Raw genomic sequence first — 20,144 nt, 5'->3', positions numbered from 1 at the left:
TCCAGTATTCTTGCCTGGAGAATTCCATGGACAGAAGAGCTTGGCTGGTTATAATCCATGGGGTCACAGAGTCGGACACGACTGAGCAACTAACACTTTCACTTTTCAAAGTACACAGTCATTAATATGCCAAGAGATAGACACAATTCAGTCTCTAACAGGGTCATCTATCCTTCACTGCTGCGTTTAAAATGCTTTTTTAAATGGAGGACTTCAGGGTAGATGATAAGATTAGCCATAATTCTTTCTTCATCCACGACCTCTGGCATTGCTTTTCCACACCAACCCTGGACTTCCTTTGGCCGATTGGACAGCAGCAGACATGGCACAAGTGGAGACATTTAGAAAGCACCTGCACAACAGGACATGTCCGTTTGCTGCTCCTGGGAACCTTGAGGTTCTCACCATGTGAACCAGCCCAGGCTGGCCTGATGGATGACAAGAACATCTGGAAGCAACCACAGCCTGCAGCCAGCCCCCCACTAGACACAGGAGCGAGTCTAGTGTCCAGAGAGTTAGTTGAATCCAGCCCAAGTTGCCAGAAGACAGAATCAGGAAATAATATGCTTAAAAAATATTAAGCTATTACACTTAAGGATTTCTGTTACTTTATTTTTTTAATAGCAAATGCTAACAGATATAGTACCCTAATAATAGGTTATATAAATTGAATACTCTATCAGATGCAGTGTCTTATTTAAATAATTTTCACCATCTCTGAAGAAGTTAAATATCCCTGCTTTACAGAAGAAACTGAGATTCAAAGAGATGAATTCATTTCCATGCCTCGTAAATGACAGGTAGCAATTCAAATCCCAATCTCTCTAATGTCACAATAGACTCTCAACCACTGCCCAACTCAGACACCTTGAGTGACAGAGACTCTCAGAACCAGGTAGTCTGAAGAATGTGGGTAAGATTGGGTTCATGTACTCTATGGAAAGGGCTTCTCAGGTGGTGCTACTGGTAAAGAATCTGCCTGCCAATGCAGGAGACTCAGGTTCGATTCCTGGGTTGGGAAGATCTCCTGCAGAAGGAAATGGCAGCCCACTCCAATATTCTTGCCTGGGAAGTCCCATGGACAGAGGATCCTCCTGGGCTACAGTCCATGTGGTCTCAAAGAGTCACACACGACTGAAGCAACTTAGCGTGTGCACACACACACACACCCTGTGAAAAAGCAGAGGCTCAGGGCTGGAGAGAAACCTTCACTCTTCTGGAGACTAGTCCTACGGAGGGCAGAACTGAGAGCTCTGAGAACAAGCTATCACTTCCTGGCTGGTGGCAAGAAAGATGTTTGTACTGAGGAGTGCTTCAGAATGGAGCAGTGTGTTCAAGTAAGATGAGTCTGTGATAACCAGAGATATCCCAGGAAAGAAATTTAATCCACCCTTGAATACCTCAAACTTATTTCTCCCTCCCTTTACTCGTTTTGTTCTTCTAATCAGGAGGGTACTCTGCTTTCTCCGCTTAGGAATCCATTTTCTACACACTCTTCAAGGCCTCAGTGAAGTCCAACCTTTCCCACAAAGTCTTCCCTGACTCCCCCCACCCTCACTGAGTTTCTTTTCTCTGAATCTGTAGCAACAGTACCAGTGCTCTTTACCTCTTGATACAACTCAGTTCCAATATAATGTGGATTGATGGAAAATTATAGTTTTGGAATTGGACAACCTGCATTTGAATCCAATAATGTGTTTTCATTTACATTTCTGGACTATATTTTATGAAGCTGTTATAAGCATACAATGAAAACAAATATGCAAAGTACTCAGCATGAGTAGTTCTTAATATCAGGGTGTTTCTCATGTTGAGCTGGTCTCCTGAAATAGACCTTTAGGCAGGCACTATGCCTTATACTGCCGTGATCCCATCTCCTGCCAAGGCTGGTGATAAAGCACATAGGAGATACCTGGAAAATATTACTTCAACTGATTTAATAACTACTCAAAAAGCCAAATCTGAGACATTTTTATAAAATACATCTGTGGTGCAATAAAAAACATATCTAATCTTTATCCCTGGTTTCTGGCTAAGGGCTTCACAAACCCTTGAATTTCTTTAGCAATAGGAGTGTCTTTTTATGTTAATGAGGCAACCCTTGGTGGGGCTCCCACATAATTTCAGGATGGGAGCTGGTGATGAGAAAGACTGTTCACATGATCAGAGGGTTGGAATTTGGGGCCATCTTGACCTCCAGGGAGGGAGTGGGTTGGAGGGGGACAGACTAGAGATTAGGTTCAATCACATGGCCAATGATGTAATCAATCATGTCTACATAATAAAATCCAAGTAAGAACTCTGGTCACCAAGAGCTTCCTGACTGGTGAACACAGTGGTGTGTTGGGAGAATGATGCATCCAGACCCTGGAGAGGCATGAAGGCTCTGCATCCTCACCCTTCCCAGACCTTGTCCTACGCGTTTCCTCCGTTAGACTGTTCATGAGGTTTCTACTTCATGATAAAACCGCAATATTAAGTGTAGCAACTTTCAGTGAATCCTGTGAGTTGTTCTAGGAAATTTTTGCACCTGGTAAAGTATGGGAACACACATTTTATCCCCTTGGTCAGAAGTGCAGGTGGCCCTGAGATTTGAAGCTGCTGTCTCAGTGACGGCAGTATTGTGAAGGACTTCACCCTCAGCTTGGGTCTACATTAACTCCAGGTAGTGTCAGAATGCAATGGAATTGCAGACTACTCAGTGTCAGAGAATTAAGTGTCAGACCTGAAAGCCAAATAGCCAAGCATTTCTTGGTTAAAAGACACTCTCTTCCTGGACTAGAAAACAAAAGTTCCAGTAAGCTATATTTAAAATATACACACTTATAATAGTCTTCCTTAAAAAAGAATCCCAACATTAATTGCCTAAAATTTTCTCCTCATTTCCAAGTTGGTATTCAGCATCCCAAAGGATGTTGCAGAAAAAAAAATCTCCTAATGAAATTCACAATGAAGAAAATATTGTGACATACAACTGAAAGTATCAATTCTCAATTTTAAAAAAGAGAGGAAAAATATATGCTATTAAATAAATTCTGATATTTCTACAACATGCCTTAATGTAGGCCATGTATTTTCACTAACTGATTAGTTTTGCTTGAGTGCTAAACTACAATTTAGGATTTCTACTTTAGAAGCTTACATATCCCTCTTCTTTCCCTCCTTCCCTCCCTCTCTTTTTCTTTCTCTCTCTCGCGCGCACTCTCGCTCTTGCTCTTACTCTCGCCCTTTCTCTCTTTCAAGGCAAAATTTCGTAAAGAGTGACAGCCTAATATCCTCTGTAATTTCCCAGGGTAATGTTGCTGGGGTAAATGAGGTGTCAGGCTCCACGCTAATTCATCACTTATTAATTAACAATATCAACAACTCCTTTTTCATTACCGATAACACATTTTACTGACTACCAGAAGGACTTTTTATTACAAAACTTATCTCAAAGGCTCTTTCCTGTTATCTACTGCAATAATAAAAAAAAAAAAATCATCATTCAATCATCATTTTAATGACGGATCATTTTTCCCCCTCACTAAAATTAAATCATAAAAGCCATTTAATTAAATTGAATGGTAATTGAATGACTTTAATCATGCAAAAAATTAAAATGAAGGATGCTTTCTCTCAAAGCCTGACAACACGTAATGACACGATTTGACCAATGTGGCAAATCTGAGAGGAAGCAGCAGGTCGATGTTATCTTCCCTTGTGGTATCATCAACAGAAGTGTTACCATGGAAAAAACCCTTTGCCCCTTCCAGCTGTGGGACAGGGTTCAACCAACACATCTGTACATGAACAAGAGGTCCTGGAGTTTGACTTGGGGGAGGTTCTCATGAACGACCAAGAAAAGCAAAGCCAGAGAACTAGGTATTCAGGAGCAAGACTAGGTTTCTTTGAAGGTTCCAAAGTAACTCATGTGTTACACATTTACCATATAGCTTCTATATGTTCTATTTGGTGGGAGAGACACAAAGATGCTGCCCCCCAATCTTCTGCGAGAGAGGATACACCAACAAGACATTATCACATAGTAAGTGCTGAGCCAGAGGTCTGTGTAAGGTGCTGCGAGATCCTAGAGGAAAACACTAATCAATGACTTCAGGAGAAATTTAAAAAATTCACTAAGGCAGCTGCTTGAGAGCCAAGTTTTGAGAACTGAGAAGTTCCCAAGGAAATGCAGGCCATTCTAGAGAGTGGTGAAGGGATGTGTGTACTGAGCAGAGGCTGTGGGTGGCTAGTCTGGAGGAAGAACTCAAGGGATGAAGGGAAGCAAGGATAGGGAAGCAGGCTGAGTGGGCCTCACCCCTGAAAGGGAGAAAACAGCAGTCTGAAAGCTGGCCAGTGATATGGCTTGATTTGTTTTTTAGGAAGACCTTTCTGGAAGCAATGTTGTAAGAGGCCTGGGAACTGAGAAAAAGGAGCACAGAGGAGAAGGCAAGAGAGAGAAGTAGCATGGGAGAAAGACACTCAGGGGACTGGTGGTCATAGGACAATGTGGGAATGATCCCCATGGCCCAGAGGAGATCGGACTTTTAATGATCTTACTGTCTTCCCAGATCCTGGTGATGATACGGGAACCCCACAGTGGAGACTACTGATGCTTAGATATGAGACAAATGAATATTTTGGGATCCAATACTGCAAAATGTACATTACTTGGCCAAACTCTAAAGTGTCCCTATTACTTCCTCAGACATTCAAAGCCCTCATATTGACCTGCCTGTACATCTGTTCCCTTATTGTCTTGGTCTTTTCATGTCCTGCCATGGTGCCCTGGATCTTCTGCAAAATACGACCCTGCCATCACAACAGACCAGTCCTATAGCTCAGTCTCCTGTGATTCTGCTATTTGCAGGTAGGTGTCTAATCCATAAAACAAATTCATCAAAAACTGTTAAGAGTTCATTCATTCATCTAACAAATACTTATAGAGTACTTTGCATGTGGCAGGCACCATGCACTGGGATACAGCTATGACCAAAAAAAAAAAAAAAAGCAACAACATAAAATCTAGAAGCTTCAGAATTAACATTCTAGTGGGAAAGACATGCTGTCACAAAACAAACAAAGAAAAGGCAGAGTACAGTCAATGATGCATGCCATGAAGAAAAGAACAAAATAAGAAAGGGAGTGGGGAGAGTTAAAATGACTGTGAAGGAAACATTTCAGTGAAATCTTGAAGGAGCTGAGGGAGCAAACCAAGCAGATACTTGCTGCCAGCAGAGGGGACAGATGTAAAGTTTCCTTGGCAGGGGTTTACCTGACACAGTGGAGGACCAGTGTGGCAGGAAAGTGTGACAGGAGGCATTGTAGGAGTTGAGCTCAGAGTGGTACAATGAAGGAGTGCAGGACTGACCCTATAGGACACTGTTAGGACTCTACCTGGTGAGATGGAAAGCACTGAAGAGTTTGAACAGGTTTCAACAAGATCAATCAGGATGCTGTGTGAGGAGTAAACTGAAAAGGGGAATGGCTGAAGCTCAGAGAAACCAGAGCAAGAGGCTACTGCAATACTTCAGTAAGACTTAGAGGGGTGGGATTGGGGATGGTGGGAGGGAGGCTCAGGAGGGAGGGAAAATATGTATGTTTATGGCTGATTCGAGTTGTTGTATGCTAGGAACCAAGACCATATTGTAAAACAATTATCCGCCAGTTAAAAAAAAAAAAAAAAAAAAAACTAGAGGGGGGATAAATTAGGAGTATGGGATTAATAGATACATACCACTATACACAAAACAGATAAACAAGGATTTACTCTATAGCACAGGGAACTATATCTAGTATCTTGTAACAGTCTGTAATGAAAACTAACCTGAAAAACATATATATGTATATATAACTGAATCACATCACTATGCATCTGAAACTAAGACAACATTGTAAATCAACTATACTTCAATAAAAAAAATTTAAATAAAAAAAGGAATTATGGCATCCTAGACAAAACTAGAGGCTGTAGGAAGTGGACAGTCTCTGCCTTTATTTTTGAAGGTAGAGTTGACAACATTTACTATTAGATTAGATTTGGAATGTGAAAGAAATAGTCAAGAAGAGTTAAGAATCAAGAACGATTCCATGACTTTTGGCTGAGTAACCAAAAGCATCTGTTAGCAAGTTAGCCTTCTTCCCTCTCTGCTTACACTGTTGATATTTATGATTAAAATTTGAAAGTAGGGCATATTACTCAGCCAGTAAAAACAAATAAAGCCATTTGCAGCAACATGGATGTACCTAGAGAGTATCATGCTAAGTGAAGTAAGTCAGACAAAGACAAATACTATACGATATCACTTACATGTGGAATCTAAAAAAAAATGATACAAATGAACTTATTACAGAACAGAAACAGACTCACAGATTTAGAAAACAAACTTGTGGCTATCAAAGAGGAAAGGCGGGGAGAGGGATAAATTAGGAGTTTGGGACTAACATACACACCACTACGTATAAAATAGATAATCAACAAGGACCTACTGTACAGCACAGGGAACTGTGCTTAATATTCTGGGATAACTTATATGAGAAAGATTCAGAAAAAGAATAGATATAAGTGTATGTGTAACTTCCCCAGTGGCTCAGTGATAAAGAATCTGCCTGCAATGCAGGAGATGCAAGTTGGATCCCTAGGTCAGGAAGATCCCCTGGAGAAGGAAATGGCAATCCTCTCCAGTATTCCAGTCAGAAAATCCCATGGACAGAGGAGCCTGATGGGCTATCATCCACAGGGTCTCAAAGACTCCAACGCGACTGAAGCAACTACACAACAACAGTAGCAACATGTGTGTAACTGAAGCGCTTTGCTGGACACATGAAAGTAAACACAACATTGCAAATCAACTATAATAGAAAATAAAAATTAAGTAAAAAAATAGAAAATAAAATACAACACTTACTAGGTTTAATCTTATTTCCTTCCTCCCTCCCACTCTCTCTCCACCAGGCTTATGAGTACAAGGAATCAATGCCACCTCTATGTTCTAAACTTAGGTACCAAAGAAAGGCTTTCCCACCTGAAACATCTCTCTAACCATCTTTCAAATGTGCCCAAAGTACAACCAAAAGAGGTTCAGTTTTGGAGATCTTGAAGAGTTTGGTCTTTAGGACTTTTCAATTAACATATCCATGACTTTGGAAACATATCTATGACTTTGAAACTATTTTTCAAACAAATATCTTGACAAAATAGTTGTCCTGGAGGTTGGGTTGCCAGATTTAGTAAATACAAACACAGAGCATCCAGCTAAATTTGAGTTTCAGATAAACAATGAAATGTTTTTAGTGTAAGTATGTCTCAAGTACTGCATGTGACATACACTAACAACTGTTGTTCATCTGAAATTCAAAGTTAACTGGGTGTCTGCATTTCTATCTGATCATCTGTTTGTAAGTGAGATAATGTGGAGTTGCTTGCAACTAGTTCAGGTTGCGAGGAGGGGCAGAGAAAAGGTGGAAAGCCAAAGGAGACCATAATTATTCCCATTGCCTGCTACACCTTAATCCTAACCCTAGAGCCTAACCTTTGGGTCCTTAAGAGAGAGTGGTTCTAAAACTGCAATTTTTAACCACCACTGATGGTCCTTGGAGGAAATAAACACAAAGATATTCAAATAAAATGTCTAGCCTTTAGAAATCACATTTTGAAAATGTAACCAACTCTGTAATTAAGTCCCAAATTATTTGGTGTAGTCAGTTTGGCTAACAGATGGAATGGTATTTTTGTTCATCCTTCATCTGCAGAGTTAGTTTCCAGAAATCCTGAGTGGGGCGTTTCAAGATTATTGCCTGAGCGAGAGTTACATGTGTCTAATAACTTACTAGAATCAATGGATTTCTTTAAATGAATTTGGTGAACTGTTATTTATATAGATATGAATAATACATGTATGAGAGGAAAAGAAGCAGTTGGGAAATACTTTTTGAAATGATGTATTTCAGTAATGATAAGTAATTATGCATCAACATACTACTTGCTGATAAGATGTAACCAATCTATTTCAAAAAGTCTTTTCTGCAGTGGTCCTCTGTGATTCACATTTCAGTGGAATTCAATCTAAAAGGGAAAGTCTTCCATTTACAAGGCAGAGAGCACGCACAAAATGACTCTCTTGTAGATCAGTCTGATACCAAACATTTGCCAGATGAGACCCTCCAAGGCTTTAAACCATTTTAATCTGATCCTTAAATGGGATTTTTCTCCCAGATACTCATTTAGTGTTAACTGTATACTCTTATGTTACTTACCACTCAAGACAACTCTCTGAAGTGGTTTTTCCTCATATCTCCACTTCATGAAAAAGGAAAGTGACATTCTGAGGATAAAGAAATGTGCTCATTGTCTTATAATCTGTGATCAGAAGACCACTCTTCTCAATATTACTTTATATAATTGGATCCAACTAACTGGGGACAGTTCTCAGTCTCACTATAAACATACATATGTCATATCACTACCATTGCCACTGTATACTCTAACACCACTATATACTCCACAAATACATTTCTCAATCTTACATGGGCAAAGGAAGAATGGAGAGGCTCCCTTTCTGTCTGTTAGATATAAACTAATTTCCTGTGAAGTCAGTCAGTCAGAGAAGGAGAAATATCCTATGATACCCCTTATATGTGAAATCTAAAAAGAAATGATACAAACGAACTTACAGAACAGAAAGAGACTCACAGACTTAGAGAATGAACTTATGGTTGCCTGGGCATGGATGGGTGGAAGAGATAGGAGTTGGGGATGGACATGTACACACTGCTATATTTAAAATGGATAACCAACAAGCACTTACTGCACAGCACATGCGTATGTATGGCTGAGTTCTTTCACTGTTCACTTCAAACTGTCACAACGTTGTTAATTGGCTATACCCTGATGGTGGTCATGTATGGATGTGAGAGTTGGACTGTGAAGAAAGCTGAGTGCCGAAGAATTGATGCTTTTGAACTGTTGTGTTGGAGAAGACTCTTGAGAGTCCCTTGGACTGCAAGGAGATCCAACCAGTCCATTCTAAAGGAGATCAGTCCTGGGTATTCTTTGGAAGGACTGATGCTAAAGCTGAAGCTCCAATACTTTGGCCACCTCATGCAAAGAGTTGACTCATTGGAAAAGACTCTGATGCTGGGAGGGATTGGGGGCAGGAAGAGAAGGGGACAACAGAGGATGAGATGGCTGGATGGCATCACCGACTCAATGGACATGAGTTTGGGTGAACTCCGGGAGTTGGTGATGGACAGGGAGGCCTGGTGTACTGCAGTTTATAGGGTTGCAAAGAGTCGGACACGACTGAGTGACTGAACTGACTGATACAAAATAGAAAAGTTTTTTCTTAAAAAAGATATAAACTAATTTCCCTAGATTTATGCTTTTCCTTCATATTGAAACCTATGTCATTCTACTGACAACAAAACAGTCCATGTCTACTAGAAGGGCACCTCAGATTTCAGCATAGATTGGATTGAGAGCTTGCAGGTCATTTTAAGCTTCTGTTTGTTGAGGGAGGGGACTTTATATTTTCAAAGATAATTTTTCTTGGCAGTAGCTTGCAAGTACATTTCTTTGCCCTCCACTTACCCACTCACTCCAATTTTCAAACTGCCAAAGCCTCATAAACAATCATCTAAATATACTAGGGTAGCTGACATTTAATTATTAAGTCCTTTGGTAAGCAGAGTTAACTACTGTCATGTCAATATCCCCTCCAGACTTTGTTCATTTTTTGATAAATTATATTTTCTTAAGGAAGCTCCTGTGTGAAAGACAGTTTACGTTTGTAGGCTGTATCGAGTTGTTGAAGGTTAGAATTATCTGGCGGAGAAGGCAATGGCACCCCACTCCAGTACTCTTGCCTGGAAAATCCCATGGACGGAGGAGCCTGGTAGGCTGCAGTCCATGGGGTTGCTAAAAGTCAGACACGACTGAGCGACTTCACTTTCACTTTTCACTTTCCTGCATTGGAGAAGGAAATGGCAACCCGCTCCAGTGTTCTTGCCTGGAGAATCCCAGGGATGGGGGAGCCTGGTAGCTGCTGTCTATGGGGTCACACAGAGTCAGACATGACTGAAGTGACTTAGCAGCAGCAGCAGCAGAATTATCTGGGTCTTTAGGAACCAACTATTTCTTTTATTGCTGCATGGGAATACACAGATCTCTCACTTGTGTGCACTTTGCTACTTTAAAGATGCTCTAGAAAAGTCATACTTTTCAGCAAAGCATTACAGACTAGTTAAAGAGCCTCTGGTATTTCCAACATCTGGACTGCTTCTGGGTGTGTTTTTCAGTTTCTGGTAATGGACTAGTATAGTGATCAACAGTTTATATATATATATAAAAGCTGAAAATTGATTTTCTCTTTTTATTGTGATAGTCTAGCCTCCTAAGAGTTGTCATATGTATCCCATACCAATGATTCAGAGTACAATAAAACACACTTAATGGCTCTGAACTAAATTAAATCTTTCTTCGATGATTTACAAGGCAGCATGGGATTATTCTTGAGAATATAAATTTTCATTATATAGGAGTTGAGATGGTAGAGAATGTGTAAGAAATTAGACCAAATCTTGTCTTAAATTTGTCTTTCTGGACTTTCTGATTTCACTTTTCTTGCTATTTTTCTCTAAATGGAAGGTTTGAATCCTAATTAGAGTGTTACACTTGAATAAGAATCAGTGAGGAAAACTAAGTAATATGGTCTTGTGAATTTTGATAAGTTATTTAATTTTGCCATAATTTTTCCTCCTGTGAAAGGGAGATGGTGTGTAGCTATCAAATGAAATAAAAAGAGGTAGAAAAGGTTTGCAAAGTTTAAAGAAAAATTTAAAAGGGAATTTATAAAAAGAAGAAGAGATCTCTTTAGAGCTGATAACATTCTATACCCATCCATCCACTTTCCATTCTTGGGTTGTAATTTTGCTTTAAAATTGTGCCAGTCTGTGCTTGCTTGTATTTGAGGGCCAGGGCTATAAGTAAAACTGCCTGGCATGGACACAATCATGGGCAACAGCTGCCACTCCAACTCACAGTGTGGTAGAAGTTTCCAGAAAAGCAAGAGCTGGGCTCTGTGGGCTTAGAGCTTTTGCACAGATGCTGGCTTACTGCCCATTTTTCAGTGCAGACTGCAGCCACTTCAAAGCATAAACTTAATTCTACATTTACCTGGGTTTGATGAGAAGTATTAAGACAGCCCCCTCAGCAGATTCCTTCTGGAATTTACACAAAAGGAAACAAAGAATCAAGCAACCTTGCCCTCCTTCCTACTTCTATTTGACTCTCACTGAAAAATCCACTTACTCAGGCTCCTGTTTATTCCCCTGGGAGTACTTTAACTTCCACTGTGATCCTCAGGTCTAGTGTGTATCTACTCATCCTGGAAGTCTCTCCTGAAATGGACCATCTTCAGGAAAGCTTTCCCGTGCTCCCTTGACTATCCTAGGGCCCCCCTATTTTATGCTCTCACAGCAGCTAGCACATACTGTCATTTTGACATTGATAATGAAGTATTTGGGTGATCATTTGATGCAATGTTTCCCTGCTCAAATGCAAGCCCCATGAGGGCAGAGGCGTGTCTGTCCGCCTCAGTCTTACAGCCTCAGATGCCAGGCAGAATCCAATTAGGCTACTAGTTAGGAAGTGTGTCATGGATTTGTTGTTGTTGTTGTTTAGTGGCTAAGTCACGTTTGACTCTTTGCGACCCCACGGACTGTAGCCCAGCAGGCTCCTTTGTCCGTGGGATTTCCCAGGCAAGAATACTGGAGTGGGTTGCCATTTCTTTCTTGAGGAGATCTTCCTGACCCAGGGATCGAGCCAGTGTCTCGTATGTGTCCTGCATTGGCAGGTGGATTCTTCACCGCTGAGCCATCTGAGAAGGCCCGTGTCATGTATCGGGTCTAACTTCTTGCTCTTTGTCAGTAGAAGCCAGTCTTGTTCTCAATTCTCTTTCTCAGTCCTTTCCTTTAGTTTTCTTTTCTCTTTCTACTCTCCACCCTGCTAAACCTACCCTATTCTGGGAGTGCTGTTCAAGGTCTCCTCCTTTCTTCACTGTACAGCCTCTGAGAACTTGAGGGAAGGTGTGGGGTTGTTGGGGGAGTGATGACGTTGGGGTGGGGAAGCAGGAAGGGATAGGGTGCCATTGGGAGGAGGAGTCCATGATTGTGAAAGCACCACAGTCCTCAGGGAATAATGTCCTAATGTGGTGTCCCTCAGGGCCCTGGGGAGCAGACATAGGTCTTTCTCAGCTAGGTTCCTCTTTGATCATCAGAACACATAAAGTGATTTGAGTGACTTTCAATTCTCCCAGGGATGGTACATAAATAATATCATTCTAGAGTTACAGGGGAGAAATGAATTCCTTACATATTATAGATGCCTCAAGGTAGTAGGGCTTCATCCTCTTGCAGAATCCCAGGTAAGCACTGCTGCTGAGAAGGGAGGACATCCACAAGGGACTAGGAAGCAGGTGGGAGGACCCCACACTGATCAAGTTTGGCCTCTGGGTCTCATTCTGGATAAGTGGCTAGTCCTTTGATCCACTTTGCAGCCCAGTTCAGCTGGTTCCACAAGCAACTTCTTCCCATGAAGTACAGTCAGGAAGCAAAATGGAGAAAAAAATTATTATTTTTTAAATACTGAGCCTCAGTGACTCTTTATCCATAGTGGTTAAGAAAGAGGGAGCTGACTGTCGAGTTAGAAAAATTCCTACCAGTTCCGCATCGAAGAAGAGGACATAGAAAACTTGTCTAATGAATCACAAGCTTGTAGCACACCTGAGGCGTGGCTCAGAAACCAAGGAGGATCCGTAGGCGAAAAGCTGGCAAGAGGCAGGGCCACAGCTGATGCTGGCCTACAAGCTTCTCGAGAAAGCCCCCCACACACACCCTCAGCCACCTACCACCATCTGTGCTCCACAGAGGCCTCTCGACCACGCTTGCCTGTGGGCGATAGCACCAGCCATTCATTTTCTCTTGTTGTGTGCCCACCCAGCCCACAAGGAGAATCCCCAAGTGAGAGGACCCCTCCAGGTAGTATGACAGGGACCATAAGTATGACAGATAAAAGGTAATACATTTGGGGAAAAACAATACACACTCTACTCCCAGGATGAGGAATTAGTTATGACCCAGGAAGTGATCTCAGCCAGGTAAACCCCATGACTGATGGGTGCACACCACCTCAGCATCATCTTCTTTGGTACTGTAATTTCTCAAATGGGGAAATCTGAGACCCTCAAAATTAAGTGCCTTGATTGATATCACAGAGTTAGACAAGATTAAGGTTAGAATTAGAAACCCTGCCTATAGTTTAACACACCAGGTTGGCCATCAGAATCAGCTGAAAGTAAAAACAAATACACAGACACACACATATACACACACAACAAAAACACACAACAACAACAAAAACAAATATCCAGATCCCATCAAGACCTAGTTAATCTGAAACTCCATAGTTGGGATCAAAGAGCCTATTTTTCTCAAAAGCTCCAGATGATTTTCAGATTTGGTAAACACTATCTCATTCTCCTCTCATCTCAATTGTTTATGTGTCTGTAGAGGACAGGGCTTCCCCTGTGGCTCAGCGGTAAAGAATCTACCTGCAATGCACAAGACACAGGAGATGCAGATTCAATCCCTGGGTCGGAAAGATCCCCTGGAGGAGGAAATGGCAAACGCTCCAGTGTTCTTGCCTGGACAATCCCATGGACAGAGGAGCCTGGGGGGCTACAGTCCATAGGGTCACAAAGAGTTGGATATGACTGAAGCAACTTAGCACGTACTGTGTACTAACTGGGCTAAATAAGGGAGGTGGGAGCAGCAGTAAATCTAAGTGTAGTAAGAAAAAGGTGCTCTGTGTACAAGTTTGAGAAAGAACACAGGGACTCAACTCTGAATCATTCATATTAAAATAGGTGAAGGATGAAAGGCTGGGTACTTTCCAAATGTCTCCTGAATCCCTGTGCACTTTTCCATTTCAAGTGCCACTTCCACCACCTTGTTCCCACATTTGAAATCTTTTACTTTGGTCCTACCAACGAAACGCCTAACTAGTATCTCTCCCATCTATCCTTCATATTGTTGTTGGAGAAATCTTTCACATGCACAGAGCTTTCACAGTGTTCCTCTGCTAAAAACTCTTGCAATGCCCTTCCTGCTAGTAAACTCAAGTTCAAAAGCCTTATCAATACAACCAAAGCCCTTCTTAACTTGGCTTTGGATTATTTCTTGAATTTCATTTTCAAGGCTATCCTTTACATACCTGGAGCTCCACAAAAATCGCTGTCTCCCAGAGAGATCACTATGTCTTTGCATATGTTTTTCTTCCACTTGGAAAGCTCTTATCACATCTCTGTCCTTTCTTCCCAATTTCCACTTAGAAAATTGACACACATCCTTCAGGTCCTAGCTGAATTATCACTTTCTATTAATAATATTACCCTACTCCAGAGATATTTTCATTTTGATATGAAGAATGGTTAAAGAAATGGAACTTTTAGAAGGAATTCCAGGCATCAATCAATAATGAAGACAATGGTGGGGATTCAAGGTGCTGAAATCACAACTTCTAGACAGATGTTCCTTTTGCCAATGGGTAAAGACAAAATCAAGTGAAAAAAAAAATGTGACTGTCAGGGCACAAAACAACTTGTGATATATTTTTACCCAATACAAAGGCAAACACTTCCTTGTGTGATTGGTGAAGATACAAATATTGTTACCATTGGGCCTGATATCCAAATCCAGAGTAAGCTTTTTGTGCTAATGTATGGAAATAGGTAAGCTGGGGAATGCAATTACTATTTGTAAATCATTTTGCTATAACCTTCTCCTCCAATATTGTTAAATAGAAAAATGCAACTGATGCTATTTTAGTTACAAGCAGAAGAAAATAAATCCTTGTGGCAACAAGCATCTGTCAAGGGATTTGATGTTCTCCAAAATACTCTTTGGTATTAAGCAAGCAATCTTTCATTTCTGAAGGGGATTCTCATTGATATGTATGAGCTAAGCACTCTATTATTTATGGTTAAGTGCAAATTGATATGTTTAAGAAAAATGCAAAATTAAGGGAAGTGAATATTAAAAGACCTAAGGTAGTAATTATGCATCCTGTGTGGATAATTTAAGTACAGTGACATTACAATATGCTTTAATAATCCTAGGTATGTCTTTGGAATGCAATAATACATTGCTTTTAAAAAGGTATGCACACAAAGTTACAGGAAGCTGGGTTGCTCTCGAAGGCATTCCGTGGCTATGAAAAATGTTTCAATAGGCACTACAGTGGAATAGTGGAACCAGTATTAGATTGGAGGTTAAAAAGCAGAGCTGTCCAGTAGAATTTTCTGCAATAATAGAAACGTTCCACAATATTTCTGTAGCAATTTCTATAACTATATGGTAGCCATTAACCACATGTGGATATAAAACACTTAGGATGAAGTGGCTAAAATGGCTGAAGAGCTGACTTTTAAATTTCACTTAATTTAAATATAGTCTATTGTGACTTAAAAGTGAAAGTGTCAGTCGATCAGTCGCATCTGACTCTTTGTGACCCCATGGACTGGCTCCTCTGTCCAGGGAAATCTCCAGGCAAGAATACTGGAGTGGGTAGCCTTTCCCTTCTCCAGGGATCTTCCCAACCCAGGAAATGGACCCAGGTCTTCTGCATTGCAGGTGGATTCTTTACCATCTGAGCGACCAGAGAAGTCCCTACTGTGACGAGTGGATAGCACACTGAAAAATTTTTAGGCTCAATCCATAAAATGAAATTTGCCATACACAACTCTCCTAACCTTTCCAATTTTCTTTTCTTTTTTTTTTTTCATGCACAAAACAGTTTTAACAAGATAACAGCTAACCTTCTGTGGTTAGCTTAGACAGATTTTAAAATCTCTCTGCCACCACCCCGACTCCATCAGGTGAAACAGAAACAAATGAAAATCAATAAGAAGATTCTACAGGGACCAAGAAACCAATTGAGCAATTATGCACATACCCTCCCATCCCCAGTCAAAAGAGAATTCTGAAATTAGAGTCGAAGGAAACGGTCAGGTTAGATAATGCAAGCCTGGCACGTTGAAATTTTTTGTTAGCTGTTATGTTATTTTAAATCTTGGTCATTGCTGTTATTGCAGACAGACTGGGCAGTCTTTTTGTGAGGATTTAAAAATTCTGCAGAGTATCGTAATTTTTAGTTCTGAAGAATCTTTCGGAGGCTTGAGTTAAGGTTGTGTTGATGATTAGTGGGAAGTATATAGAAACTAGCCAACAAGATGGGCTTCCTAGGTGGTGCTAGTGGTAAAGAACCTGCCTGCTAATGCAGGAGACATAAGATGCGGGCTCAATCCCTGTGTTGGGAAGGTCCCCTGGAGAAGGAAATGGCAACCCAACTCCAGTATTCTTGTCTGAGAAATCCCATGGACTGAGAAGCCTGATAGGCTACAGTCCATAGGGTTGCAAAGAGTTGGATACGACTGAAGAAACTTAGCACACATGTGTGCAGCCAACAAGATAGTGGGAATGGCACTGATATTTTCTTCTGGTTGGTTAAGACACAGCTGTTGGAAAAGACCCTGATGCTGGGAAGATTGAAGGCAGGAGGAGAAGTGGATGACAGAGGATGAGATGGTTGAATGGCATCACCCACTTAATGGACATGAGTTTGAGCAAACTCCAGGAGATGGTGATGGACAGGGAGGCCTGGTGTGCTGCAGTCCATGGGGTTGCAAAGAGTCGGACATGACTGAGTGACTGAACAATAACAAAAAACTTTTACCCAGTCAAACCCTCCAGAGGCCTTTCTCACAAATAATAAAGCAGCCCCAAGGCAATGGAGCATGAGATGAATAGGGGTAAATGAAGATTCCCTGGAGGAGGAAATGGCAACCCACTCCACTATTCTTGCATGGACATAGGAACTTGGTGGGCTACAGTCCATGGGGTTGCAAAGTGTCGGACACAACTGAGAAACTAACACACACACATATCCAAATGCCTAAGAACAAGGAAGTGGTTAGTAGTTAATCTATAGAACAGAACACTGCAGCCAATTAAAGTTGTACTCAGAATACAAAATTGGAAATATTTCTAATATATAATTAGTGTAAAATAAATGAAAACATGTATTGAAGAATGTGACTACTCTTTATATATAGTTTCTCTCTCTCTCTCTCTGTATATATATATACATACACACACACATATAGTTGTTTTTGTTGTTCACTTGCTAAGTCATGTCCAACTCTTTTGCCACCCCATGGGCTATAGCCCATCAGGCTTCTTTGTCCATGGGATTTCTCAGGCGAGAATACTGGAGTGGGTTGCTATTTCCTTCTCCATGGGATCTTCCAGACCCAGGGATTGAACTCTCATCTCCTGCACTGGCAGGCAGGTGGATTCTTTATCACTTTATCAGGCACCTGGGAAGCCCCTGTATATGTGTGTGTGTATATATACACACACACACAGCATATGTTATATATATATATATTTATGTATAGTATATATTATACATATTCTAAAACTAAAAAACATATTAAAAATTCATTAATGTTCCTACCACCTAGAGGGAACTACTATTGATATGATACTTATTCATATGTAATACATATTTTTCAAAATTATACTATATTCATAATTAAAATAAAAATTATTACTTTTATTTTAAAAATCACCTTTTCGGAAGTTGAAGGTTCCAATGCACTAACAGAAGAGCAAGTAGTTAGCTTAGAAGATGCCACCAGATTACATACAGTCTGTTAATTAGGTGTGATAACAAGTCTTAGGGAACCACAAAAGGGTTAACAGTCCTTCTAAAACACCCCATTTAAGAACAGGGAGAAAATTGAGTTCATTTGATGATAGATACATACTAATAAATGGCTATAAATATTCATCAACATCTATTGCCTTTGGTTTTATGTAAACCATAAATATAATTTTCAGATGGCTATGAGCAATCACTACTTATTTGCCCTTAGAAGAAGCAATGACTAACACAGTGATCTTTTTATAGCACTGAAGTTGGCTAGAATACTTAAATTGTTACCACTAACTACATTACTAGCAAAGGTCCCCAACCACTTGGATACTATAGGAGAAACCCATTTCAGGAACACTTTTTAAAAAGTCTTGGCCATTTAAAGGAGCCAACCTGCCTCTCCGACTTCATAGAAATAGCTCATGACAGCTACAAACTGGTGTTAAAAATATATTAGGAAGTGCTTCAGAGCACGCAAACCACTCAGTAATGAAGTCATTAAACTTAGTGAAGCTAATTTCTGAGGTACATTCTAACCTACAACCTAAGCCAGCAAGCAGAAGTCAATAAACTTTTATGGGGTTCTGTAACCAAGCCATTCCTAGGAGCTAAATTACCAAAGCCCATTACAAGATGTGTTTGACTAGCAAAATGGTGAGCTGACACTTACAGCACATACACAAAAATAAAGTTAGCAAATGGACATCTAAATTTTCTGCTAATTCTATACATGCTTGTGTCATCTGTGGAGAGCCATATTTATATGTGAACTAAGAAGAAAATATTGCTTCTGCTCTGAACAATTAACATATCGCCAAGCAATCCAAGTAAGGCTTGGAAAGCAAACGTTGCGAATGTTTAGAACGGTGCAGCTATGGTGCCACCAGGCACTTGGCTGAGTCATTAGACTGTCAGAACCATGACAACAGAGACTGAGTCCGTCCTTCAACAGTTGGTCCTCAGGACCTGCACTGGGTCTGGCTGGAAACAAATGTCATTTAAAAAACTTCCCTGGTGGTACAGTGAATAAGAATCTGCCTGCCAATGCATGGGACACGGGCTCGATCCCTGCTCCAGGAAGATTCCACATACCATGGAGCAACTAAGCCTGTGCACCACAACTAATGTCTGCACTCTAGAGCCCACGGGCCACAACTTCTGAAGCCTGGGTGCCTAAAGCCTGTGCTTCAGAGAAGCCACCTCAGTGAGAAGCCCATGCACCACAAGGGAGAACATCTCCTCCTCATGCAATTAGAGAAAACCTGAGTACAGCAGTGAAGACCTAGAGCAACTCCTCCTCCCCCAATTTTTTTTTGTTTTTTTTTTAAATGTCACTAATTATTTTGGAAGAAATGCCCAGGTAGATATCAGGAAAGGTGCAAGCCCAAAAGTGAGGTATATGTCTTTAATCTATAACGCAAATCAGATCAGATCAGATCAGATCAATCGCTCAGTCGTGTCCGACTCTTTGCAACCCCATGAATTGCAGCATGCCAGGCCTCCCTGTCCCTCACCTATCAATTAACTTTCCCCACCCTTTGGGATTCCACGAAATAGACCAAATGGAGCTTATCACATAAGGTTAGCAAATGGACATCTAAATTTTCTGCTAACTCTGTGATGCAGGTGGGCTCTACTCTTTGCTGTCTTGCATACCTGACTTATCTTTCCTGCTCTGAGAACCTGATAACAATTTCCCAACCTCTGACCTATCCCTGAGTCTTGGTTTCTTTGACTTATTCCATTGGTTTACCTTAGTGAGGCCATGCCTGCTACTTTAAAAGTCCATTCTGAAATAGAAGCAAACCAGAAAACCAAACAAAAAAGTGAAGTTTCTTCAATTAATGGAAACAAACAGATGTAGCCTGATTTCTGAAAACACTACCTGTAATTATAGGACTAGAAAAGACCTAACTATGTCAGCCTAGAACCTCCAGGCTAAGTCGGAGCTCTAGACACCAGTAAATGAGATCTCTTCAGATATTAAAGTCCTTGAGAAACAGTGCTATGGCTCCAGAAACCATTTCTACAAAACGTACACTGACAGCTGACCTTCCATCATATCCCCTCATTATCAGATTAACAGAACATTAATCTTTCAGGTAGTCATTATTATTTTTGCTATTTTTATCATGATTGTCATTATTAATTACAGTAAGTCCCCTATATATGAACTGGCAAGTTGTGAACTTTGCAAGATGTGAACATGCATTTATTTGCCTGCCCCATCATGTAAGTTAGTTCATGTGTCTGGTGTACACTATCCTGTGTGTGGATTCTCTAGAAATGGTTGTGCTTTTGTGTACTTTACTGTACAATACTGCTGCTATGCAGCACACAGAGTTTACTAACGACGACCTGATGGAACTGGAGATCCTAAGAAAGAATT

The 20,144-nt window shown here is 40.7% G+C and overlaps 1 protein-coding gene across 5 annotated transcripts in view; it reads right to left on the bottom strand.

Moving 5' to 3' along the window:
* Positions 1-20,144, bottom strand: part of CTNNA2 (catenin alpha 2) — a 1,366,346-nt gene that overhangs the window by 439,522 nt on the left and 906,680 nt on the right. The window lies entirely within an intron of this gene.

The sequence above is a fragment of the Bos grunniens genome, chromosome 11 (genome assembly GCF_055505025.1).
Source record: "Bos grunniens cultivar Pamir isolate PY7600 chromosome 11, Bosgru_T2T1.0, whole genome shotgun sequence".
NCBI classification, from domain to species: domain Eukaryota; kingdom Metazoa; phylum Chordata; class Mammalia; order Artiodactyla; family Bovidae; genus Bos; species Bos grunniens.
This window is presented reverse-complemented; position numbering and strand designations above follow the sequence as displayed.